Genomic DNA, 26751 nt, shown 5'->3' on the forward strand with positions numbered 1-26751 from the left:
TCTTAACGGGGAAGTTTACATGAAACAAGCGCCTAAACAATGGCATCAAAAATTTGATGAGGTTATTTTGTCTTCTGGTTTCAAGACAAACCAATGTGACAAATGTGTTTATAGTAGATTTGATGATGCTACTAAAGTTGTGGCGATCATTTGCTTATATGTAGATGACATGGTGATTTTTGGTACCGACTAAAATCAAGTAGATGAAACAAAGAAATTATTATCATCTAAGTTTTCCATGAAAGATTTAGGAGATGCCGATGTAATTCTTGGAATAAGAATTAAAAGGATGAACAAAGGTCTGGTAATGATTCAAAGTCATTATATTGAGAAAATTCTCAAGGGGTTTAATTTTACCGACTGTTGTCATGTGAGTACTCCTATGGATCCAAGTGAGAAATTAATGTCAAATAATGGTGTTGCCATTTCACAATTAGAATACTATAAAGCTATTGGCAGCTTGATGTATGCAATGACAAGTACCAGACATGATATTGCTTTTGTTGTGGGTAAGTTGAGCAGGTATACTAGTAACCCTAGTGCTCAACATTGGCAAGCAGTGAATAGAGTTTTTAAGTATCTCAAGGGAACTATGAATTATGGTTTGAGTTACTTGGGGAGTCCTTCGGTTTTAGAAGGTCATTTGGATGCAAGTTGGATAACCAACATGGAGGATCATTCCTTAACTTCTGGTTGGGTATTCTTGCTTGGGGGAGGTGTCATCTCTTGGGCATCCAAGAAGAAATCTTGCATTACAAACTTGACAATGGAATCAGATTTTGTTGGGTTAACAACTGCTGGTAAAGAAGCAGAGTGGCTAAGGAATTTAGTCTATGAGATTTCTGTATGGTGTAAACCAATAACACCTATTTATATCCTCTATGATAGTACAACCGCTTTGGCTAAGGCATATATCCAGGTCTATAATGGCAAGTCTAGACACTTAGGTGTTAGACATAGTATGATTAGAGAACTAATCATGAATGGTGTGATTTCGGTTGAGTTTGTGAAATCGCAACAAAATTTGGCAGAGCACTTGACTAAAGGTATGACAAGAGACTTAGTGCACAAGTTTGTAATCGGGATGGGATTAAAGTCCATTTTATTTTGTAATGATGAGACACCCAATTCCCTCCTAATATAATGTTAGGAGTTAAATTCAATGTGGAAAGCTCATACTTATAGATTGGAACACATGAAGTATTCATCTTAAGTATGTGTTCGGTTCTACAAGTTAGCCAGGTTGAAGTTTAACTTCTTAATAATTTCTTTGATAAATGTATGTGCAGATACATGGAAAGGAGTTACCTACGTGATTGTGAAGTGTAGCTGCATTTCAAGAGGTTGTGGACTTGACCTTGATACGATCATGAGAGGATTGGGACACACGACTTTATAATAGTGTCAAGTTGTAATTTGCTAGAAATTCAATAAACTAGTATGTATTTACTTTCTGGTATTCAAATGGGTTGATGGGTTCAATTCTTAGAACACCCTGATTCTCGAGTATTTGCAAATATATGATACTAATTGGAAATTCAATCGATTCGATATTTTCATTATGTACTAGTTTGGTTTGTTTGATAAAGTTATTTCTATTCAAGGGTTACACTAAAATGGGGGAGGATTGTTGGTGATTTTAGTATCACCATGTCATTTTATGTAACTGGAATTAGCATGTGAGCTAAGGGGCTTCATAATTTGTATTCTAATATGTGTACGGGTTGGTACGGAGTGCATGCATGTATAAGATCAAATTAGAAGTCGGTTCGACGACTAGTCGGGGGTCCAGGGACATCGCCCCTGGGTTCGGGGTTTCCAAAGGGGCAGCGCCCCTCGCGGGGTCTAAGGGGCAGAGCCCCTGGCTATGGGACACATAGTGGAAAATTCAATTTCTTGAGGGGGATTATGGTAAACTAACGTAACCCGTTAGTTTTGGTAACCCTAATCCTAACTTGATTCAATTGCAACTAAAACACGACCCGACCCTAATAAAACTCTAATCTCGTTTATTATATAAACGACTCTTCCTTCTGATAAGAGGGTTACGAATTTTAGCTCTCATTTTTCATTAAACTCTCACATAATTTATCTAGCGAATTGGCTTATAATTTTTGTGCCTAGAATCGTAAGTGTCTACTTGGATTATCCTAGGCTGGATTTCTTGTAACCCAGACATAGGGTAGAAATATCAGTTCGGAAAGTGATATCACGATCCAAGTTGGAATCCAGATCTCCACCACAAACCCTATATACTTTCTTACAATTACAGGGTTTCCAGCTTAGTCCATTCCTGATAAGTTTGGTTGGACTATTGATTCTTCAAATTTTTTCTCTGTCTCTTCGGCTCGGAATTATTTGGATGGTATTATGCTTACTTCGGGAGGTCCCATCACTCGATGGAATAATTGGATTCCAATTAAGATTAACATTCTTATATGGAGGAACAGGCTTCGCAGTATTCCTAATCGGGAGTGTCTATCCCTTAGGGGTATTACGGTGGATTCGATTACTTGTCCCATATGTTCTCATAATATGGAGACTATTGACCACATTTTTGTAGGATGTGATAATTTGGTTGTTTTATGGTCTCGTATTGTTGTTTGGTGGGGTTTGCAACTTCTCAACCAAATTTCTGTTGAGTCTATTATTTTTTGGTCGGACGTTATTTCCTTGAGACCTGCGCAGTGAAGGCCTTTGATGCTGTGGTTTCTACTTGCTTTTGGTGTATATGGAATTTTAGAAACTCTTTGATTTGTAGAGCAGATACCCCTACGAAATCTCTTCTTTTGATGATGTTGTTTACATGTCATTTTTTGGATTTCTAATAGGTGTTCTAAAGCCAATATTAGCTAGAGTTCTTAGCTTCATAATCCTATGTTTGCTACAATTACTTTGTAATGGTTCTTTTCTAGCTTCTTGCTAGTTTAATAAAAATTTGTTCAAAAAAAAATTGTTTACTTAATCCATTGAAAGAATAACTTTTTGAAAATAATATCTATTTTTTAAATGAATAAGTTATAAAAAATGATAGAATTAAAAAGAACGATGTCTTTTTACCTACTAAAATAACTAATTATATTAATAAATTTTTAATTAAATCAATTTTAATGGTTAAAAACTTGACACATCGCTGAGATCAACCATTCAATTATTGTGGTTAAAATCAGAACACATCACCACTAAATGGACTACACACTTTATGTAGTCAATTTTGCGCCATATCACCATGTCACCTGATGATTCACCCATACAAATCAAAGGACCATTTTTGAGCTTATAAATACTCAACCCTATCTCCTAATTCCTTACATCTCCCTTGAAACCGTCATCATCCCTTTCCTTCGTTTTTTCGTGGAGAACGCCACCAAGCATCACCGTCGACCAACAAATGTCACCGCCAGCAGCCACCATCGCCAATAGCCTCCATCACCAATCACCTTATTCTGACGAGATTTCCAATTTCTGGCGACATCTTCGGTGAACACTATTCCAACGATCACTATACCGACGATTATTTTTTGGCAACTCTTTTGCAACACTATTTACTAGCTTCTTTCCTTTGTCTTGAAATTTTCACATGCGAACATCAATGGTGTGTTTCACGGCCCATTTTCTTACGTTTTATAAACTTGTGTATTTATACTTATAGACTTATAAACTCATGTTGTAACGCCTCGTTCCCAGTACATATTTAATTTATTTTATATCATGTGTGTAAGAGTAACTCGATGAGTAGCAGCCCTAACTCGTCGAGTAGATGCGAGGATTGGACGCGGGTTTTAAGTGATCTACTCGTTGAGTTCGCGCTTGACTCGACGAGTAGGCAAGTCTGGGCGAAACCCTAATATTTGGGGTCTGCACCCTATTTAAGCAACATTATGGGCTTCAAGTCCAGCCTTCATCACCTCCAAAGCATTAATCTCGAAACCCTAATTCCCCATAAGCGAGCTTGAGTTTACTTGGTGATTTTGAGAGTTATTGGTGCATCTTGTAGCTAGTGAAAGAGTTGGAATGAAGAAGGATCAAGGGAGAAGGAGTAACATCAGTTTCTCTTCACTTCTGGTAATCAAGCTCAACACTTGACTTACAGTTCTATAGATCTTCTTATTGTCATTTTTGGCGACCAACAAGCACGATTCTTGAGACCTGGATGTCCCAAGTCGATTCACCTTCAAATCTAGGACCTTGAATGTGACAACCCGAAATTTATTTCTGAACAATCATTCACTTCAATAGAAATCAGAATTGTTTCTACTATTTGTTAATCATTTTGGGAGTCAGTTTAAGTGTTTTAAAGCTTAGTACTTCAAGGAATAACAGGAGAGAGGATGCCTTAAGTTCATTTTGCATCATTTTCATAAAAACTCCAAAAGTTAGGAGTTTTCGGTCCAAACACTATTTGGGCCAAAAACCCCCCTTGAGTATATATACGACACTTAGCCATATTTTTCACTTTTTCACTCTTTCAAGAACAAGGACCGAAATCCTCTCAAGTATCATCCGATTTTTCCTTCTAGATCTTTAAAATGTAAGTGTTTCTTACCCCATCTAGTAGATTCCTCCCATATTCAAGTGTTTTTACATGATTTCACCCATGAAATCATTCCATTTATGTAGATCTTCAAGTGTTCTTAGTTACACCAAGAACACCAAGAACACACACTAGTGTTTTGGGCCGAAAATCACCTTCTTTGCTTCCATATTGTAAGTATCTATCTCTCATACTTGTTATCTAGTAAGGATACTTAATTTAGAGCCTTAAAATCGTCTTTTTCCAAGAACAAAAAGGGGTTTTCGGTTAGTGCATCTCCCTAAACCGAAAACCCTAAATAAAGGTGTCAAAATGACTTTAAGCCTTCCTAATGCTTAGTATTGAGTCTAGAACACTACTTGCTTATTAGAAACCCTTGTAAACCACCTTATGCATCAAAGAACAAGAGTTTTCGGCCAACCTTTGGACCGAAAACCTCTTGGACCGAAAGCCAAATAAACCGAAAACCTTTTGGACCGAAAACTCTCTTAAGTGACTATACAACCCTTATATGCAACCCATGTTACTACTAGCACTTGAATCAAAGTGTTTTTCCTTATCATAGGGTGTCGTAACTTGATTAATTAGTTGTTAAATGACTAATTGGATAGATATATGTGTTATTATATGATAAATAGGATCCGTGTGTGTGCTCAAGCCTTCACTTGACACTTAGCATCCTATACCATCTGTTCATCCAAACCACTCACTACAGGTGAGTTCATACCCCTTAATTAACCTTTGAAATGCTTTTAAATGTTTTTAAATGCTTTGTGGGGGGGGGATACAAGTTGAATCATGTTTGTTATTAGATCAATCACATGTGAATAATAACTAGCATGCTAATGGATTTTCCATACTTTAAACTGTTTTACCAAACAAATAACTTCAAACTATTTATCAAACTATTTTACATGTCAAACTCTCTATCAAATTCACTTTTAATACTAAACCTTTCTTTTATAATCATTAAACTTATATATTGTTAAAACTATGTTTACTACATATATAGTTATATAAATAAGGTTCGAAGGACTTAGGAGAGATAACCCACTTTACTTCCTGTTCCTTGTTTGGTTGTGGTCTTAAAGTACCCGGTTGTTTGTCCGAGTGTCGTTGAATCCTTAGTTATATATTATGTATATATGCATAGATATAAAGACTTTTATCTCAGTTTAGTACATTCAGTCATACAAACAAGTCTACTAATAAACTATAATAGGTATAGTTTAGGGTTATACTACTTGCTACTTCTAGTCCAATGAAGCATAAAAGAGTCATTTCATTCATGAGTCATTACTTATTACTATGAGAACATATACAACTATACTAGGATGAGAACATATACCACTACACAACGATGAGAGCATATACAACTATACAATGATGAGAACATATACAACAATACTATGATGAGAAACAATACATTACACATACGAGTATACTTTAACATAAATGTGATCCACTGTATCAGAGCATGACTTCATTGTCATGGCCCGAGTTGTAGCCAGAATCTCCTGGAGGGAGAGTGTGAGTTTGTGTATAGATCTATACTAGATTGACTATCCTACACCTTGCTGCTAGCTACAGCCGGACCTGCAGGTCTGCGGGTGCCAAATGCCATTTCTTTCGACGTCTTACATCGTCGTGTTCATAGTCGATAGTATGTTACAATTAATCACATAATACCTTAGTATAAATCCGGTTTAAGGTAGTTAGTATAGCAATAGTTCCTATAATACAACACCACATTAATTTACCCGTTACATTTATTTGGTGATCACTTCACCTAAAAATTAAAGTATAGACTATATTTTGATAATGATAGTTACACTTGGGAAAAGTACACACTTTTACAAGAAACAAGCATACACAACAGTTGTGCCTTAGTAGAAGGCTACGTTTAGTAGAAAATATAGGATTTTCTAGGAGTTACAAACTTTTACAAACACTTACAAACATTTACATACTTTTACTACAAACGTTTACAAACTCGTACTTCAAACAGCGGTTCAAATATTTTGATACAAACATTGACACTAAAAACTTATGAACTCTCACCAGCTTTAATGCTGATAAACTCTTTCAAAATAACTTGTATTCTCAGGTTATCAGTAGACAGGTACCGATGACAGCTTTTGAGAAGATGGAGCGCATACAAGACTCTTCTTATATTTTGATTCATATTTTGGTGTCTTATATACTACAAAACACACTTGTATTAAAATTATATATTTAATGCAATGGATGATGTTGTTTACTTGTTTACTATTATACTGTGTTGTGATACTTTACATGACATCCTCCGCCCCAGAACATTTCCGCCGTTGTCGGTTTTGGGGTGTGACATATTGGTATCAGAGCATCGTTTATAGTGAATTGAGTATATCAACTCATAAGAGATATACTAACTATAAACCCAATGGGATTAAAACACTTTGACCAAGAGTCTATACTTTTAAATAGTAAAATATTTAATTAAGTATGCAAGTCTGCATTCGTACTAATAATTAGTGTCACAATGACAAATACAAAAGTATTACGATTGTTGAATATCACAAGTAAGCTCGGGGATGTATGGTCAGTCTTAGGAGTAGCATAGCCTGATCAACTATGCTGGTCCGAGGAGTGATTAGCATATGCCCTATAATGGTTGTGATATGGCAACAAGTCTAAAAACTTACCAACACTACCACAATGAAAAGTACCAGAACAGAACGTAAGTTTAAAATACTATAGGAGTATTTTGTGTTACTATAATCACTTATCTAAGAACTAAAAAGGTCTCTATCAAGTAGTTCAATAGCCGTTAAGTGCATATGCTAAGGTTATATGAAATTTAGGTGTTATAGACTCAGAATCTGTGATCTTCGCTTTACTTCCTGTCCTTGTTTGGTTGTGGATTTGGAGTTAGGACCACTTAATTGAAGGTCTATCCTACTTCGATTTCATATAACTGGTATACACAACACAAGTATTGACATAACTGATAAAGATCCTCTTATAATTATTTTAAATAGTACGTCTATTTTTATAAGATTCTTATACCCCTTTTCTCGCGTAGATATCATGGCGACCTGTACTTTCCACCCCACGACAATGCTGGATGGCTTGAAGCAGAGTCTGATGATGAGCATCAAATCCCTCTGGATGATCATCACGTAGAAGGCTTCTCGGATGGATCTAACTCCGAGCCAGAAGTCAACAACCTACCCCAAGTAGGTCAAGCCCCAATTAACAACCCCGACCAGCATTTCAGGCACTGTTTTGAAAACCGGACCAGACCGGCCGGTTGAACCGGTTCAACCAGGAACCGGTCAGGTTACCGGTTTTAAGTAGCCCAAAAACCGGCTGTTATTGAACTAGTAAAAAACCGGACGGTTCACAAAAAACTGGGTTAAACCGGACTGGTTCAACCAAAATAACCGGCCTGAATAATAATTATACCGGAGGCTTTTAAAAAACAAAACCCGGCCAAGAAAACCCAATAAGAGTTTTCTTTTGTTTATGCTAAATCAATTTGTGTCTGGTATATATAAAGCAATATAAGCCTATTTTTTCATTACACCCACCGATGTGGGATAAAACACAACGCAAAATTGGATATCTTCTTTGCCTTTTCTACTTTTCTTCTTGGCTTCTAAAACAAACATATATCCTTAATCAATACTTTAAATCAATTGTTAATTTCAAAGAAATTAATCAAACAACTTTTATGCTTTTATACATATATATATATATATATATATATATATATATATATATATATATATATATATAATATTGTTCGTTGTTAAAGAAAATCATATTTATTAATACTTTATTGTGCAATATATTCTTCATGTTCCCTTTATATATATATATATATATATATATATATATATATATATATATATATATATATATATATATATATACAGTTTTTACGGTTTTTAGGACTGGTCCGACCGGTTGGACCAATTGAACCATCGAACCTTTAAGACGGCCGGTTCGATGTCCGGTCCGGTTTTCAAAACATTGGTTTCAGGGTCCCACACCCTTGTGGGCAGCAAACTTGAATCGTTGGAGCGACGAACAAGGTCAACCCTTACCTTACAACGGGGACCGAAGCTCCTACAACATAAGCGATGGTAGCTCGGCTGATCGAGCCCTACCCATCATAGTTCGTAGAATTGCTCGGAATGTGGAGCAAGGTCGAGCAGCCATCGGCCGAATAGTGGAGATTGATGCCAACACTGGTGTCAACACGGTCCGCATTCGCCATCTCGAAGAGGTGATAGAAAGGACTAGAAGGACTAATGAGACTCTGCAGCAACAGCTAGCTACCTCCCGAGCTAAAGTCATAGAACTTCGAGTTCGCCAGTGGGCTCATGAACGACACCTCCAAGAAGTGGTCCGTCAGATGGAAGACCTTAGGGTTCGCCCGGGGAATTCCCATTGCCGTTAAAAGATGTCTAGCATGTCTTTTCTTTTGATTAAGGAATAGGCTTTCGTATCTGTGCTCTATGAAGCACTTGTCTGTAAATTATTCCTATCTTTCAGTACACTATCTAGTCTACTAAGCTGTCAAACATTTCCCCTCATATGGTTTGATGTAAGACCTACTGTTAGGTCGTTTTTCCCGAACTTGTTTACATCAGTAATACCAGTAATATTGACAGTTATCTAATATGTTCGAAAAATTTGTACTCTTGTGTTTTTCCTACTCTTCTGCTATACTACTATTTCAAAACATACACTCATTCAACTGTTGGACTATGGAGATTTAGCCCATGGAACTCTCTCATTATGCTTACAATTGATTCTAACCACCATGTATATATTTCCTATAAACTTATAGTTGAAGGATGCCTCCTCGCAAATCAATAAGGCGTAATCCTCCACCTCCACCACCACCTCCTTCGGCAATCGATACCGCAACTCTGAATGCTGCAGTGGCAACTGTCATGGCTCAATATCACTCCACTGATGCCAGCAGAGGTGGAACCCCTGTTAACTCTACTCAAGGTGAAGTCCTTGTGCGCTCGAGAGAGTGCTCCTACAAGGACTTCGCTAACTGTAAGCCAAAATCCTTCAAGGGGACTGGCGGAGTCATTGCCCTCTCGTAATGGTTCGAGAAGATGGAGTCGGTCTTCGAAATTTGTTCCTGCCCTACTGCAAGTAAGGTCAAGTTTGCCGCTTGCACCTTTGAGGAGAAAGCCCTGACATGGTGGAACAACCATGTCAAGTCACTCACGCTTGTAGTGGAAAACGACATGGGCTGGGAAACTATGAAAGACCTCATGATTGAGGAGTACTGCCCGAGGGGCGAGATCCAGAAGTTGGAACAGGAGCTGTGGAGCCTAACCATGATGGGCTCCAACATAGTCGCATATACCACCAGATTTAGTGAACTGGTGGCCCTCTGTCCCAACATGGTTCCCAACGAGGGGAAAAAGATCGAGAGATATATCTAGGGGTTGGTGCCTCCGTATCAGGGAAATGTCTTAGCTTCACACCCTGCTACCTTCGACAATGCCAAACGATTGGCACAACGACTCATCGACCATGGTGTCCAATCCCCATTGTCAACAACAACCCTGTCCATCTCAGAAACCTCCAAACCCGTTGACAATAAGCAGAAGTTTTGGGATGACAAGAAGAAACAACGAGTTGCCAAAAAGCAGCAAATTGTGGCGATTCATGCCGCGATAGCACACGCTGTTGCTGCTCCGGTGAAGCAGTACGCTGGAAGTTTGCCAAAGTGCAACAAATGTAACTTCCGCCACATCGGAACCTGCCGTGAAATGCAGTGCTCTAACTGCAACAAGAAAGGACACACTGTCTGTTTCTGCAAGTCTCCGGCAAGGCCGATCACCCAAGTTCTCGGCGTTGGTGTGGGCCAGGCTTGCTATGGATGTGGCGAGGTGGGCCACTATAAAAGGGACTGCCCCAAGGCAAGAAATGTTGGTGGAGAAGGAAGAGTTCTGGCTATAGACCAAGGGGAAGCAGTTGTTGACCCTACGGTGGTGACTGGTACGTTTCTCCTTGAAAACTCTTATGCATGCATACGATTTGATAGTGGAGCGGAGAGAAGCTTCGTAAACCATAAATTTGCACGCTTACTTAAACAACAACCACGCGCACTTAAAGAACTATTCACTGTAGAAATGGCTAATGGGAAAACTGAGAGCACAAAAAGCATATGTGACAACCTGAAATTTGTTCCGTCGCTGTAACCCATTTCCGTTAATAAAACTCGTTTTTATTAAATTTTCCTGGTAACATTTCGCATTAGGTTAATTAAATTAAGACTTTCATTATGACTTCATGAGTGTCCAAATGATTTAGAAACATGTGAAACACCCTCGATATCCCTTTAAAAAGATTTCAAGTTTACGACCACATCGAGTTACGACATTTAATCGGGTACGACCATAAACCCCCTTTAACGTCGGGATCGGGTAGATTTCCACTGAGCCACAAACTCAACCCCTATATAAGGGTGAGTAGACCTCCATTTGAAGCTTTTCCACCCTCATAACACTCTCTCTACTTTCTTTCTCTACAAAGCCGATTTTGATCCAAAAAAAACGCCCCTTTCGAGCTCCAAAACCGTAAGTGATCCATCCTAGCTTGTTGTTTAGCTTGTTATGCATGCAAATTCGTGTTTAAATCATTCAAAACCCTTAAAAGTTATGTGTTTACGGCCAAGGAACACTCCAAAACCGTAAACACCCATAAATGGGGTTTTGAAGCCCCAAAACCCTTCTAGTGCTTAGCTATGACTTAAGGACTTGCATGTATGAGCTTAGGACCCCAAAATCATAACATTAGGGGAGTAAACATGATTTTACGGCCCAAGAACATTCTTGGACTGTAAACACCCCTTCATAGGCCGTAAACACCTTTTAAGGTGTTAAATTGCCCTTTAAACACCTCTATGGCTTGGACTAATGTCTAGAACCAACCACCTTCGAAGTAGGGACCTTAAACATCAAAGAAACCATGAACTTAAGAGATTACGGCCATACCCAAGGATTGGTCCCTTGGCCGTAAACTCCCTTAAGGAGGTCAAATGGTGCCCTAACTTCCCTCCATGGCTTGTATAATGGACTAGAAACATGTATTCTTAACCTAGAACCATCAAAACATGAAGTGAGGGGACAAGTAAGAGTTTACAGCCGTAAACTCTATGTTTACAGCCGTGAACTCCCTTAAATGGTTCATTTGAAGCCCTAGTCACTTCCTATGCCCTAGAATTGAACCTAACTTAATTCCCCAAGTGATATAAGACCTTTGAGTAACCAAAAACACTCCACCCATGAGTTTACGACCGTAAACTCATGGGGATATGGTCTTTGGGCCGAAATCTCCCCTAAGAGTTTACTCTTGAAGAGTAAACTCCCTAACTAGGCCATACACCCCCCTTAAATGCAACCCATATCATTCCTAACACTTGAGATAAGGTGTTTTCGCGCATCGGAGTGTATCATCTTACTTAATTAGTGGTTCAATGCCTAATTAGATACAATTATGTATCATTTCATATTACATAGGAACCTCACGCGTGTTCAAGCCCTAAACTGACACTTAGCATCCTACCCGACACATTTCTCGACTGGTGAGTTCATACCCCTACACCTTTTTCTGTGTTTTTCATGTTTTCAGGCGGAATACAAGCAAAAGTACAAGGAATATTGTACTCAAAACTTCTTATTTCGTATGAAATATTACATGTTCAGTATGCTTTTAACACAGAAAACCGTATTACCAACCATTTAACTTGTAGAGTTAATTTTCAAACTAATCGTGAAACTCATTATAAAATGTTATATTTTATATTTAACAAAGGATTTCATACCATTCATAAAACGAGATTTTCCCTATCATTACTTGTAAATTTGCTAACCTTAGAATTCGAGACTCGTCCTTGGTAACACTCCCTCGAGATACGAGAGTGAAGGACCAATAACATTAACCATAGAATTTGAGACTCGTCCTTGGTAACACTTCCCTGAGATACGAGAGTGAAGGACCAATAACATTAATCTTAGAACTTTAGACACGTCCTTGGTAACACTCCCCATAGATACGCGAGTGAAGGACCAATAAAACAGGATTTTCTATATTATTACTTTTAAAATTCATTAATCTTAAGATTGGAGACACGTCCTTGGTAACACTCCCCCTAGATACGAGAGTGTAGGACTACCCCTGTAACCAGAATCTCCTAGAGGGAAAACGTGACTTGAGTGTATAGATATATACGGGATTGACTACCCCGCACCTGACTGCTAGCTACAGTAGGATCGACTGGTCCACGGGTGACAAAAGTCATAAAATGATATTGGCCCCGTTACGAGCCTTATCTAGTTTATTGTATGGTTATGGAACTCGCAACTTAGATTATGATGATTTACTTTAGTAATTAGTTTACTACCTACTTATTAGTTTTATATACGTGTTAAAACTAACGTACTTTTCTAGGATAACCAAGCTTTCAGGGAAACTTCACTTAACGATATAAGTATGGTAGATACTTGTACACTTCATTCCGGATCGATAACCAACCACCAACTTTTAAGGAAAATAAGGGTTTTTCCTAGGATAACTTTACTTTTCATAAACAGGTTGTTTAACACATGGATAACCAAACTTCTTTTATAAGAAAATATGGGATTTTCTTGGGAAATAACTTTTCGTAAACCTAAAGGAACATTTTCTTTCACCAGAAACAAACCACTTATGAACTCACCAGCTTTATGCTGATATTTTTAAAACTGCTTGTATTCTCAGGTTCTCATTAGACAGGTATCCCGCGTTCTTTTGCAGAAGACAGAGCAAATAGAAGTCTCGTCTTTACTTTTGTTATAATGATGTATATATAAAACATGTATCACTTGCTTTCAAACAAATGTAAATAGTTCTATGTAATGTATTGGTTGTGTTTACTATGCTTTCTATGTACATTGGTTGTGATACTACGCATGACGTCCTCCGCCCGGGAACGTTTCCGCCTTCGGTTTCAGGGTGTGACAGATTGGTATCATAGCCCTTGTTTATAGTGAACAAAGTATACCGAACCTTACATGGTATATAACTATAAATACCAAGGGGACGAAGTGCTCTGAACTAAAAGTATACTTTAAAAATATAAGTATTTTTACTCCAAGTATACGAGAATACCTAAACATCAGAAACCGTAACCACGAGAAGAACAAAACATAAGTAATTAGGTGTTGTGTACTGCGGTTAAACCTGGGCAGTTATGTAGTCGTGTCTAGGGTCAATATAGTATGATCAACTATATTCATTCGAGACACGACCAACATGTGCTTGGGAGTGGCTGTGGTGTACAGAAGGCTTAAAACTTACCGAAGACGCCTACAAAAATTCGTCAATTTCTAGGTATCGTTGGCTACTACCGCAGGTTCATACAGAACTACTCCCGAATTGCGAAACCTCTTACTACATTGACCCAGAAAGGAGTGGACTTTGAATGAGAAGAGAAACAAGAAAGAGTGTTTCAAATGCTGAAACGAGCCTTATGCACCGCACCGATACTGTCCCTCCCCGAAGGGATAGAAGACTTTGTTGTATACTGCAATGCATCCAACCAAGGGCTCGGTTGTGTTCTGATGCAACAGGGTAAGGTCATCGCATATCCCTTGAATCAGTTGAAGACACACGAAGTCAACTACACCACGCACGATCTGGAATTAGGAGTATTTGTGTTTGCCCCGAAGATCTAGAGGCATTACAGGCACAATAGCTTGCAACACATATTCGATCAGAAGGAGCTCAACATGAGACAACGATGGTGGGTCGAGCTACTCAATGACTACGAATGCGAATTTGTTATTATCCGGGTAAAGCCAACGTGGTAGCAGACGCCCTAAGTCAGAAAGAATATTTTGGTTGAAGGGTTAAATCATTAACAATGACTATCCATTCACACTTGTCTACACAAATTCAGGAGGCTCAACTAGAAGCCTTGAAACCTGAAAACATGGCGAGTGAATCCCTTAGATGAATGGATAAAAACATAGAAGCCAAGGGTGGTGGAGCCTTATATTTCATGGACCAGATCTGGACACCGAAGCACGGTAGTCTCCGAGACTTGGTCATGACCGAGGCACACAACACTCAGTATTACATTCACCCAGGTTCAGATAAGATGTATCTGGATCTTAAAAAGTTATACTGGTGGCCTAACATGAAAGAAGAGATTTGCTACCTTTATGAGTAAATGCCTTACTTGTGCGAAGGTTAAGGTCGAATGCCAGAAACCCTACGGTTTGCTGCAACAACCAGAGATTCCAGAATGGAAGTGGGAGCGGATCACTATGGATTTCGTAACCAAGTTGCCCACGACAACGGGTGGACTTGATACCATATGGGTCATCGTCGATAGATTGACCAAGTCTGCACACTTCCTGCCTATCAAAGAAAATGACAAGATGGAGAAGCTTATGAGAACATACATTAGGGAAATCGTACGACTGCATGGTGTTCCTATGTCCATTATCTCCGATAGAGATAGTAGGTTCACTTCGAGGTTCTGGCAGTCACTACAAAGTTTCCTAGGAACGAGGTTAGACATGAGTACAGCCTACCATCCTCAGACCGACGGACAAAGTGAGAGAACCATCCAAACACTGGAAGATATTTTGAGAGCCTGTGTGATCGACTTTGGGAAAGCATGGGATACTCACTTACCCCTTGTCGAATTTTCCTACAATAACATTTATCACACGAGCATCAAAGCTGCTCCATTTGAAGCCCTTTATGGCTGGAAGTGTAGATCCCCTCTGTGTTGGGCTGAGGTGGGTGACACCCAGTTAGCTAAAGGACAAGTTCCTGACAACACTCTCACAGGTCCAGAAATCATATGGGAAACAACAGAGAAGATCACTCAGATTCGTGAACGACTGAAGGCCTCTAGAGACCGACAGAAGAGCTACGTAGACAAACGAAGGAAGCCTTTGGAATTCCAGGTGGGAGACCGCGTTCTTTTGAAAGTCTCGCCCTGGAAGGGCTTGATACGCTTCAGAAAGCATGGGAAGCTCAATCCAAGATACATAGGGCCTTTCGAGATTCTCGCTAGAATCGGCCCTGAAGCTTACAAACTCAACCTACCACGCGAGCTCAGTAACGTACATTCTACATTCCACGTCTCAAACTTGAAAAAGTGTCTGTCCGACGAGACTCTTGTAATTCCACTCGACGAAATAGAAATCAACAAGAGCCTCAACTTCGTGGAAGAACCTGTAGAGATCATGGACTGTGAGGTCAAACAGACGAAGAAAAGTCGCATCCCGACAATGAAGGTTCGCTGGAACGCCAAGCGAGGACCTGAATTCACTTGGGAGCGAGAGGTTCAAATGAAACTTAAATATCCTCAACTATTTGCTTAGTTATTTGTAACTACTTAATTACTTAAACTCTAATTTCGGGAGGAAATTCCTTCTAACGGGGGGATGATGTGACAACTCAAAATTTTTATTCTGAACAATCATCCACTTCAATAGAAATCAGAACTATTTCTACTATCTGTTAATCATTTTGGGAGTCAGTTTAAGTGTTTTAAAGCTTAGTACTTCAAGGAATAACAGGATAGAGGATGCCCTAAGTTCATTTTGCATCATTTTCGCAAAAACTCCAAAAGTTAGGAATTTTCGGTCCAAACACTATTTGGGCGGAAAACCCCCTTGAGTATATATATGACACTTAGCCATATTTTTCACTTTTTCACTCTTTCAAGAACAAGGACCGAAATCCTCTCAAGTATCATCCGATTTTTCCTTCTAGATCTTTAAAATGTAAGTGTTTCTTACCCTATCTAGTAGATTCCTCCCATATTCAAGTGTTTTTACATGATTTCATCCATGAAATCATTCCATTTATGTAGATCTTCAAGTGTTCTTAGTTACACCAAGAACACCAAGAACACACATTAGTGTTTTGGGCCGAAAATCACCTTCTTTGCTTCCATATTGTAAGTATCTATCTCTCATACTTGTTATCTAGTAAGGATACTTAATTTAGAGCCTTAAAATCGTCTTTTTCCAAGAACAAAAAGGGGTTTTCGGTTAGTGCATCTCCCTAAACCGAAAACCCTAAATAAAGGTGTCAAAATGACTTTAAGCCTTCCTAATGCTTAGTATTGAGTCTATAACACTACTTGCTTATTAGAAACCCTTGTAAACCACCTTATGCATCAAAGAACAAGAGTTTTCGGCCAACCTTTGGACCGAAAACCTCTTGGACCGAAAGCCAAATAAACCGGAAACCTTTTGGACCGAAAACTCCCTTAAGTGACTATACAACCCTTAGATGCAACCCATGTTACTACTAGCACTTGAATCAAAGTGTTTTTCCTTATCATAGGGTGTCGTAACTTGATTAATTAGTTGTTAAATAACTAATTGAATAGATATATGTGTTATTATATGATAAATAGGATCCGTGTGTGTGCTCAAGCCTTCACTTGACACTTAGCATCCTATACCATCCGTTCATCCAAACCACTCACTACAGGTGAGTTCATACCCCTTAATTAACCTTTGAAATGCTTTTAAATGTTTTTAAATGCTTTGTGGGGGGGGGGGGATACAAGTTAAATCATGTTTGTTATTAGATCAATCACATGTGAATAATAACTAGCATGCTAATGGATTTTCCATACTTTAAACTGTTTTACCAAACAAATAACTTCAAACTGTTTATCAAACTATTTTACATGTCAATCTCTCTATCAAATTCACTTTTAATACTAAACCTTTCTTTTATAGTCTTTAAACTTATATATTGTTAAAACTATGTTTACTACATATATAGTTATATAAATAAGGTTTGAAGGACTTAGGAGAGATAACCCACTTTACTTCCTGTTCCTTGTTTGGTTGTGGTCTTAAAGTACCCGGTTGTTTGTCCGAGTGTCGTTGAATCCTTAGTTATATATTATGTATATATGTATAGATATAAAGACTTTTATCTCAATTCAGTACATTCAGTCATACAAACAAGTCTACTAATAAACTATAATAGGTATAGTTTAGGGTTATACTACTTACTACTTCTAGTCTAATGAAGCATACAAGAGTCAGTTCATTCATGAGTCATTACTTATTACTATGAGAACATATACAACTATACTAGGATGAGAACGTATACCACTACACAAAGATGAGAGCATATACAATTATACAATGATGAGAACATATACAACAATACTATGATGAGAAACAATACATTACATATACGAGTATATGTGACATCCCCATTTTTCACGGCCAGAAAAGACCGATTTTGTTTATGCTTTATAAAAATCAGAGTACTTCTTTTAATAAAAATGTTGCGGAATTTGTTCCCAGAAAAACATGATAAATATGTTATTAAAACATTTTTGAAGAAACATATTTTATTCATTTTAAAACGTTTGGGATGTCATCGTTAATACAGAAACATAAGCATAAACAAAACTTACATTTATTTACACTAGTGATCTACATCTCTTTAAATCTTTTAGTGTAATGTGACTTCATATCAACACCTGTGATATAAATAAACTGAGAGGGTCAGGTTGGGAAACCTGGTGAGTACATAGGGTTTTCAACCCACAATAATATAATTATTATGTTTAAACAATCAAACAATCAACCCAATTATCCATCCCCATTATCTTCTTTACTCTTAAGGGTTTAACCTAAGAGTCATCTATCCTGCATTCGTTTATTCCAAAGTCCCTTACTTTCAGGGTTATATGACTGGCACTAAATCCATAGCTGCCAATGTTCGTTCGTAAAGCACTAATTCCATAGCTGCTATAGTCTACTCATCGGGTACTAAATCCATATCTACAAGTGTTTATCTAATAGGTACTAAGTCCATAGCTACCAATTCCTGACAGGTACTAAATCCATAGCTACCGGTGTTTGTCCAATAGGCACTAAGTCCATAACTGCCGATGTTTATTAGGCACTAAGTCCATAGCTGCCAATGTTTACTCACATCATTTTTTACCTCTCATCATTCATCTACCTATCTCATAACCAACACATTCGTATATATAAAATACGTATACAGTTTAAATCCTTTAAAACATGTATAGAACGTTCATCCAACATAGACAGCAAGTATTCAGATAATAAGCACACATAGCACGTAGTTTATATAAAATACTTCATATCTATATGTAAGATGAAAGGGACTATGCAATCACTTGAAAGGTGGTGACTCGGTACTCGGACAACGCTCCGATACTCTTAAAACAATTTCCTTCGATAAAACCTAGTATCAATACCACTAGGGTTTAGTCTAACGATAACCGCGACAAATTAATAGTCTGACTATTATTATTATTATATAAGCGTTAAATAACACTCAATATAACTCGTAATAATAGCCCAAATAATTATTTTAAGGACCTAATAACATTACTATAATTATTTGAAAGCTATATTAAAAGTTGCGTAAGCGTAGCTCACTTACAACGAATTTTATCGAAAACCGGAACTTTATTTGGAGCAGCATTTTGAAACCGAAAGACTCTTTTTCTCGGGACTCCGGGAGCCTCGGGGCTTCCTTAGGGTGCTAGGGGATCACCTAGGCTTAGGGGAGGGTTAAAACCCTTAGAGAGAGAAAGAATTTTAGAGAGAGAAAGAAATTGGTGTGAAAATGTTGGAGACCCTCGCCCCCTTTTATACCCAGCGAGGCCTCGGATTACGCTGGGCGTAGTCCTTGGCTACGCTGGGCGTTCCTCGGATAAAGGCGCCACTTGGATCCAGTTGTCTCGCATTCATCGGAAGAGATAAGAACCGAAGCACGCTGGGCGTACCCGGCCTCGGACGCGAGGCGTAGATGCGAAGCGAGGCGAAGTGGACCTTCTGAATCCAAGCGATTCCGAACGCGGGGCGTTCTCTTCTTGTACGCGCTGCGTAGCGAGCCAGTTTTCATCCATCCGAAGCGAGTCGTGGGCAACAAGGAACGGCCTAGATCATGCCACGTCATCATTTTTGCATCAGATTTCACAAATTCGAGTATCGACTTTAAAAATTCGTATCTTCCTCATACGAGCTTCGTTTTTGACGTTCTTTATATCCACGCGAAGTTGGGAACGTACTCTACAACTTTCGTTTAGACTCCATCGGCTAATTTCGACTCGATTTTAAAATTTATATTATTAACAGGCCGGGACAGGATTGGTCCGTTAAATTCTCATAACTTCTTCATCCGACATCCGTTTTCACCCATATTTTTCTCCTTACGTTACTCTTAACGAGATCTTCAACTCTCGTTTAGGTCATATCGGCTAAAACCGCTCGGTCTATTATTCGAATTTCGGGCTGTACACTACTAATCCGAAACTTCGAAAAATCATAACTTCTTCATACGAAGTCAGATTTGGGTGTTCTTTTTATCGATGTTCTTAGTTTAACCTATTCTACGACTTTCGTTAAAATCGCTAAGGCTAAAAATTCCTCTATCATAAATTCACTATTTACGCTTCCCGGTGTCGTGTCGGTTCCGTCGCGAAACTTCGACGAGCCATAACTTCTTTGTTATAACTCGGATTTCGGTGTTCTTTATATGTACGGAAACCTTGTGACATATTCTACAACTTGGTTAAGATTATTTATTCTAAATAATCTTTTGTCGAAAAGTCGTTTTCGACCCCTATTGCCTGTAAATTGACGAGCCCGGATCTACGGGCATTACAATATACTTTAACATAAATGTGATCCACTGTATCGGAGCATGACTTCATTGTCATGGCCCGAGTTGTAGCCAGAATCTCCTAGAGGGAGAGCGTGAGTTTGTGTATAGATCTATACTGGATTGACTATCCTACACCTTGCTGCTAGCTACAGCCGGACCTGCAGGTCTGCGGGTGCCAAATGTCATTTCTTTCGACGTCTTACATCGTCGTGTTCATAGTCGATAGTATGGTATAATTAATCACATAATACCTTGATATAAATCCGGTTTAAGGTAGTTAGTACAACAGTAGTTCCTATAATACAACACTACAGTACTACATTAATTTACACGTTACATTTATTTGGTGATCACTTCACCTAAAAATTAAAGTATAAACTATATTTTGATAATGATAGTTACACTTGGGGAAATTACACACTTTTACAAGAAACAAGCATACAAAACAGTTGTGCCTTAGTAGAAGGCTACGTTTAGTAGAAAATATAGGATTTTTTAGGAGTTACAAACATTTACATACTTTTACTACAAACGTTTACAAACTCGTACTTCAAACAACGGTTCAAACATTTTGATACAAACATTGACACTAAAAACTTATGAACTCACCAGCTTTAATGTTGATAAACTTTTTCAAAATAACTTGTATTCTCAGGTCATCAGTAGACAGGTCATCAGTAGACAGGTACCGATGCCAACTTTTGAGAAGATGGAGCACATATAAGACTCCTCTTATATTTTGATTCATATTTTGGTGTCTTATATACTACAGAACACACTTGTATTAAAATTATATATTTAATGCAATGGATGATGTTATTTACTTGTTTACTATTATACTGTGTTGTGATACTTTACATGATGTCCTCCGCCCCATAACGTTTCCGCCGTTCTCGGTTTTGGGGTGTGACATTGAAGGGCCCTTATGGCATAAAGGTGCCATCTTTAGGGCCATGAGGACCCCATGCATGCTAACATCCCCATTTTTTGCCTTTTAAGCACCAATAATACATGCATGCACGTAAAGTTCATAACTTTACGTGTTAGATCGACCTTAGAAGCGTAGATCTACCTTTTGGATGAAAGTTGTACACCAAAAATCGAGTTATAGACTTGGACAATAGGCGACTCGACGAGTTGTTCTTGGAACTCGGCGAGTCCGAGGTTTCAGTCCCCAATTTGTTGTGGTTCAAAGGAGCCCAACTAAGTGATAGCAGGGATTTAGACAAGTCCAGAGGAGTGATTCGACGTATTAAGACATAGCCTTGATCTGGAAACCATGGGACTCGACGAGTGTAAGAACACACTCAGCGAGTCCAAGACAAACTCCTTACCCACAAGAACAGACTCGGTGAGTTGTTCATACAACTCGGCGAGTCGTAGATTGGACGTGTTCATATAACGAAGGTGGACTCGACGAGTTGTTCATACAACTCGGCGAGTCAGATGAAGATTGATTCGATGTTACTAAAGAAGGAGAACTCGTCGAGTCTTTGCTAAACTCGGCGAGTAGAGTCAGGTAAGGAGCATAAGAGAGGGTGGGGACTCGGCGAGTTGGCGGCCTAAATCGGCGAGTCAGGTTAACTGGAAGTTGAATTTGACCAGGATATTGACTTTGAACAGGGGTAAAATAGTCTCTTTACCCTAGGATTAGTTATCAGTTTCTGACTATGTATCTTTATGGAAATTGTAGCCGGTCAGTTACCGGAGCACCAGTCAGACATTTCCCGTTTAGTATTTCAGCAGTCAGCTTCACGAGGTGAGTTTCCTTCCAGTAGGAACGGGTCTATGGCCACAATGTCGGCCCGTTTAGATACCCGTAGTTCAGTATTCTTGATGTCTTTGTGATTCAGGCATGTCTATGTGTTATGTGTTTCAGGCTGCGGTCTGATGCAATTTGCAGTATATGTGTTATTGTTATATGTTATGATTATGTTATGCTATGTTCAGTCAGTTCCGGACTCCGGTCCGATGCGGAGGGCGAGGACCTAGTTAGTTCCGGCGGAAACGTTCCGGACTTCGGTCTGATGCAGTTAGTTCCGGACTTCGGTTTTGGGGTGTGACATTGAAGGGTCAACAGACAAACATAGTGAGGCCCTAGTTAGTTCTGAACTTCGGTCCGATGCAGTGGGCAAGACCCTAGTTAGTTCCGGACTTCGGTCCGATGCAGGGGGCAAGGCCCTAGTCAGTTCCGGACTTTGGTATGATGCAGTGGGCAAGGCCCAATATGTGCTTTATTTGTTATTGCATGGTATGTGGTAGTTGGGGGAGCTCACTAAGCTTCGTGCTTACAATTTCAGTTTTGGTTTCAGGCACTTCAGCTAGCAAGGGGAAGGGCTCAGGATGATGGCATGGCACCAACCATGGTTTTAGCCTAGGAGTTAGACTCTGATATTTTTGACATAATCTTGACATCAGTTTTGATATGAGACATAATTTTATGACATTTTGAGACACACTACTTATGGTTTCCTTATATGATTTTTAGATATTATGGTTTTAGTAATGTTTTCAAACAAAATTTTTGGCTTGTATTTTTGGGATGTTTAACATGCATATGAACTCATGAACTTATTCTTATAAACTTATAAACTCATGCTTATGATCTTATGAACCCACACATATGAACTTATGATAATGAACTTATACATATCAAGTTATGGAACTTATAACTCAAAGGCTATACGAAACACACTCATTACCTAAGTGAAATGATGTCGAAAGACATATACAATACTTACAAGTCCCATAACTTATAACCGATAATCTTGGCGAGCGAGGAAATTATGTATAAATATGGGTTGACAACCCCACATATGATTGATAACTAAAACCTCGACGAACGAGTCACAACGGGTGATAATTGTATTTAGTTATGGAAATGTTAGTGAAGCGTGGAACGGGGAAAAACTCTTAGTTAGAACTCGGTTATAGGGACTCATTGTAACATTGACGTGCGATTATTTTACTAAATAATATGTACGTTGAAAAACTACTTATGATTGAAACTGCTTACGATTCAAATGCATAAAACTTGTAAAATCGCCAACTTTATGATGACTTTCTTCAAATAACATGTATTATTAGGGAAATAATAGTAGGAAGCTTATGATGATGGAATAAGCCTTGGAGTCACAATATTCTTAAGATTAGCAATGAAGTTTTATAAATTAACCTATTGTTAGCGACATGCTTATGTAATATTAGTTGTTGTAACTCTAGACAAGCACTTATGTAATTCCTTTCAGTAATAAGATTTTCCACTTTTATGTTATATGTTGTGCTTGTTTCCATGTATTTTTCCACTTTTATGTTATATGTTGTGCATGTTTCTATGTATTGAATGATCCATGGGAATGTCTCGCCTTCTGTCGTTTCTACCGTCGGTTAGGGGTGTGACAAGCATGGAAGTGGAGTCCATGTGTGTTGAGGAGGCCTAGTGGGTCAGTAGTTGGGATGATAAGTGGGCTGATACAAAATCGACCTTGTCCCCGACCACGACCACAATTCTTTCACCCTTAACCACTATGTTTGTCTGTCGACCCCACTATCCGACACGTCTATTGATTTTTCTACACCCGTCGATGGTATAGAAGATACAAGATTTAAATCGAGAGGATTGGTTTTGGTTTGTTGGGTATGAGTGCATGTAAGGCTTATGACTCTTGATTGTTGCGTCGAGTTTCTTCTAGAAAAATATGAGGCCATAGCTTTGTTGAAAGATGAGAACGGATTGAATTACTAGATAATAGTTGTAATAGTGTTGAGTTCTCCCTTTGTGAGGCTACCGACAAGTTGAAGCACTATCTTTGTTTCGGATAACAGGTTACCAACATTGGCTACTTGGTAAGAGAGACTCTTAAGACGAGCACAATAATCATATGCATTAGAGAAGGATTTAAGACGAGTGTTGTTGAACTGTTCTTCAAGGTACACGACTCGGGTCATATTGTTGTATTGAAAATGTCTTAACAGGATTTTCCATAATCTTAGTGCATTAGCTCCAAGTTTCATGATGGTCTCAGTTGATATTGTGTTGTAGATCCACTGCTTAACCGCAACATCAAGGCGGTTCCAATTAGCTTGATCGGTGGTTGTAGGGCGTGAAGTTTCTTCATAACTATGGTTGAGAACGTTATATGCACATACATGGATGTACGAGAGTTGTTGGGTCTAGGAAAGAGATATGCCATTCTTGATGTTGTCATCAATGAATGCATGATGGAAGGGAGATTTGTTTGTGTCCGACATTATTGTCGGCATTTACCATGGTGGCCGGAAGTAGGGTGAGCAAAACCAAAAAACTAAAACCGAAACCAAACCGTCAATTTAGGATTTGGATTTCTTTTAAACCGAAAAAATCAATTTAGGTACGGTTTCTACTTTATAGATCAACTTCAACTTTTTATTGTTCATTTTTAATCGCTTTGCCACATATAACTCGATCATGTTTTCATCTTTCTACTTATATGACACATACTTATAATTTCATCACTTACTACATATGGTTTTATGTACATTTTGTATTTGACCCATTTCTCGGTTCGGGTAAAGTATGTATCATTAATTTATTATATCCTATTTAGACAGTATATTTCCCCCTTTTTACTGGTACATAATATCATATTACTAACATATCATATTGAGAACATCAAATTAGCCCTGTCGAAAATACCCGATACCCGAATTACCCGTCCGATTTTTTCGGGTATCGGGTAAAACGGGTCGGGTAAATCGGGTATCGGGTAAATTTTTCCGGGTAATCGGGTTACCCGAAATTTTTTCAGGTCGGGTAAAGGTATATTTTTTGGGTTTCGGGTATACCCGAATTACCCAAATTATTAATTTTTTTTTTTGTTTTGTAGAGCTTGTACTATATAACAGGTATTTGATCATGCTTAAACTAACTATCATTATTGTAAAACATAAATATATTTATTATGACAATACGACACTAACAATATTAAAAGTAATTTTTATATATCATCACGTTCTTTAAAATTTAACTGTTTTCTTGATTATAGTTTTTATTATAACTAACAAACTCATTATCTTGACGAAACTTTAGAACATGGCAAAACTTATTACTACATTTATCTTAAACATTTTAAACTTTTAAATTAAGATTTTTAGGTATTTGTTTTTTTAACATCTTATTAGATTAGATTAAGTCGTTAAAAAATTACTTGATATCTCATGTATTATTGAGTAGAAAACCTCAATGTTCAAAGCTTGAGTAACTTCGTTTATGTCTCGTTTGTTTATATAAACAAGACTAATAAAGCACGACGTATTTATTTCATTAAATTTATTTTTAGGTGAAATTCAAAAAAAAATCATATATTTCGGATAATACCCGAATTACCCAAACCCGACCCGATACCCGAATTACCCAAACCCGAATTTAGTTTGGGTAGGGTAACGGGTAATTTTTCTAACATGAAAAACCCGAATTACCCGAAACCCGAAAAAATTACCCGTTCAACACCCCTACATCAAATTGTTTACTCACTTCTATTTAGACAACATATTTTCATTTTTTTAATCATTTTGACATCTAATATCATTATATCAATTTATTTGCTTAAATATTGTCCAGCGCCATTTTATAAGGCCCTATTATCATGTTGGTCAACCAATTATTATCTTTCACATTTTAGGTTTATATAAGATACAAAAGAAAATTCAATACCTAAGTACGATACTACGATGCACCGATTTATGTCAAAATTAATGGGTGTCAAAATACCTGTTTTCCTTCATTTCCCATATTAAATACTATCAGTAGGTATTTTGTACATCGAATGTATTCATAAGAATAATAGTTGCATAATAGTATAATACATTTATATGGATCAAGTCAACGAGAAGAGTTGATAAGCCACTTGTTAAATACTAGTTGATTACTTGATTGATGATTAACTAAATTATTGTAATTTTCATAATAGTTCTTCTACCATTAAAGATGTATCATAGTTGATAATTATATTTTTTATACATCATCATTTTTCCAAAAATTAATGCAAACTAAAAGAACTCTTTTTGAGCATAACACCGAAAGTTCATATGGAAAATCAATCACAAAACACTAATAATATTTTAAACGTGTCAAAGTTTAAACTTTATACTTCATTTTAAAATTTCATTCCTCAACCATTAAACTGATGCTTGTATTAATAAACATTTATACGGGCACTTTTATTAAAATATTATTCAAAGAATAACATTTTAACAACCCAAAAGCTTTTATTATATTCTTAATCAAAAAATAAACATTTTAACAACCCAAAGCATAATAAAATGTTTACTTCCAAAGATTTATTAATTTACAGTTGTAGACAAAATGCCACCTTCCCTACCACCCACCCATACAGAGTACGACTGCAGTACCACTGACTACTACTGACTCATGCATACCACCCAGGCTCTACAATTATATTCTTGAATTTCGGGTATAATTTTCAAAAAAAAAAAAAAAAACTTTTTCTATGTTATCAACATAAACTGAAAATAAA

At 37.8% G+C, this 26751-nt stretch overlaps 1 pseudogene; it reads left to right on the forward strand.

The window, feature by feature from the left end:
* Positions 1–382: 382 nt before the first annotated feature.
* On the forward strand, positions 383–1399 carry LOC145099614 (secreted RxLR effector protein 161 pseudogene; annotated as a pseudogene).
* The last annotated feature ends 25352 nt before the right edge of the window (positions 1400–26751 follow it).

The sequence above is a fragment of the Lactuca serriola genome, chromosome 4 (genome assembly GCF_051521515.1).
Source record: "Lactuca serriola cultivar US96UC23 chromosome 4, Lser_US96UC23_V15, whole genome shotgun sequence".
NCBI lineage: Eukaryota > Viridiplantae > Streptophyta > Magnoliopsida > Asterales > Asteraceae > Lactuca > Lactuca serriola.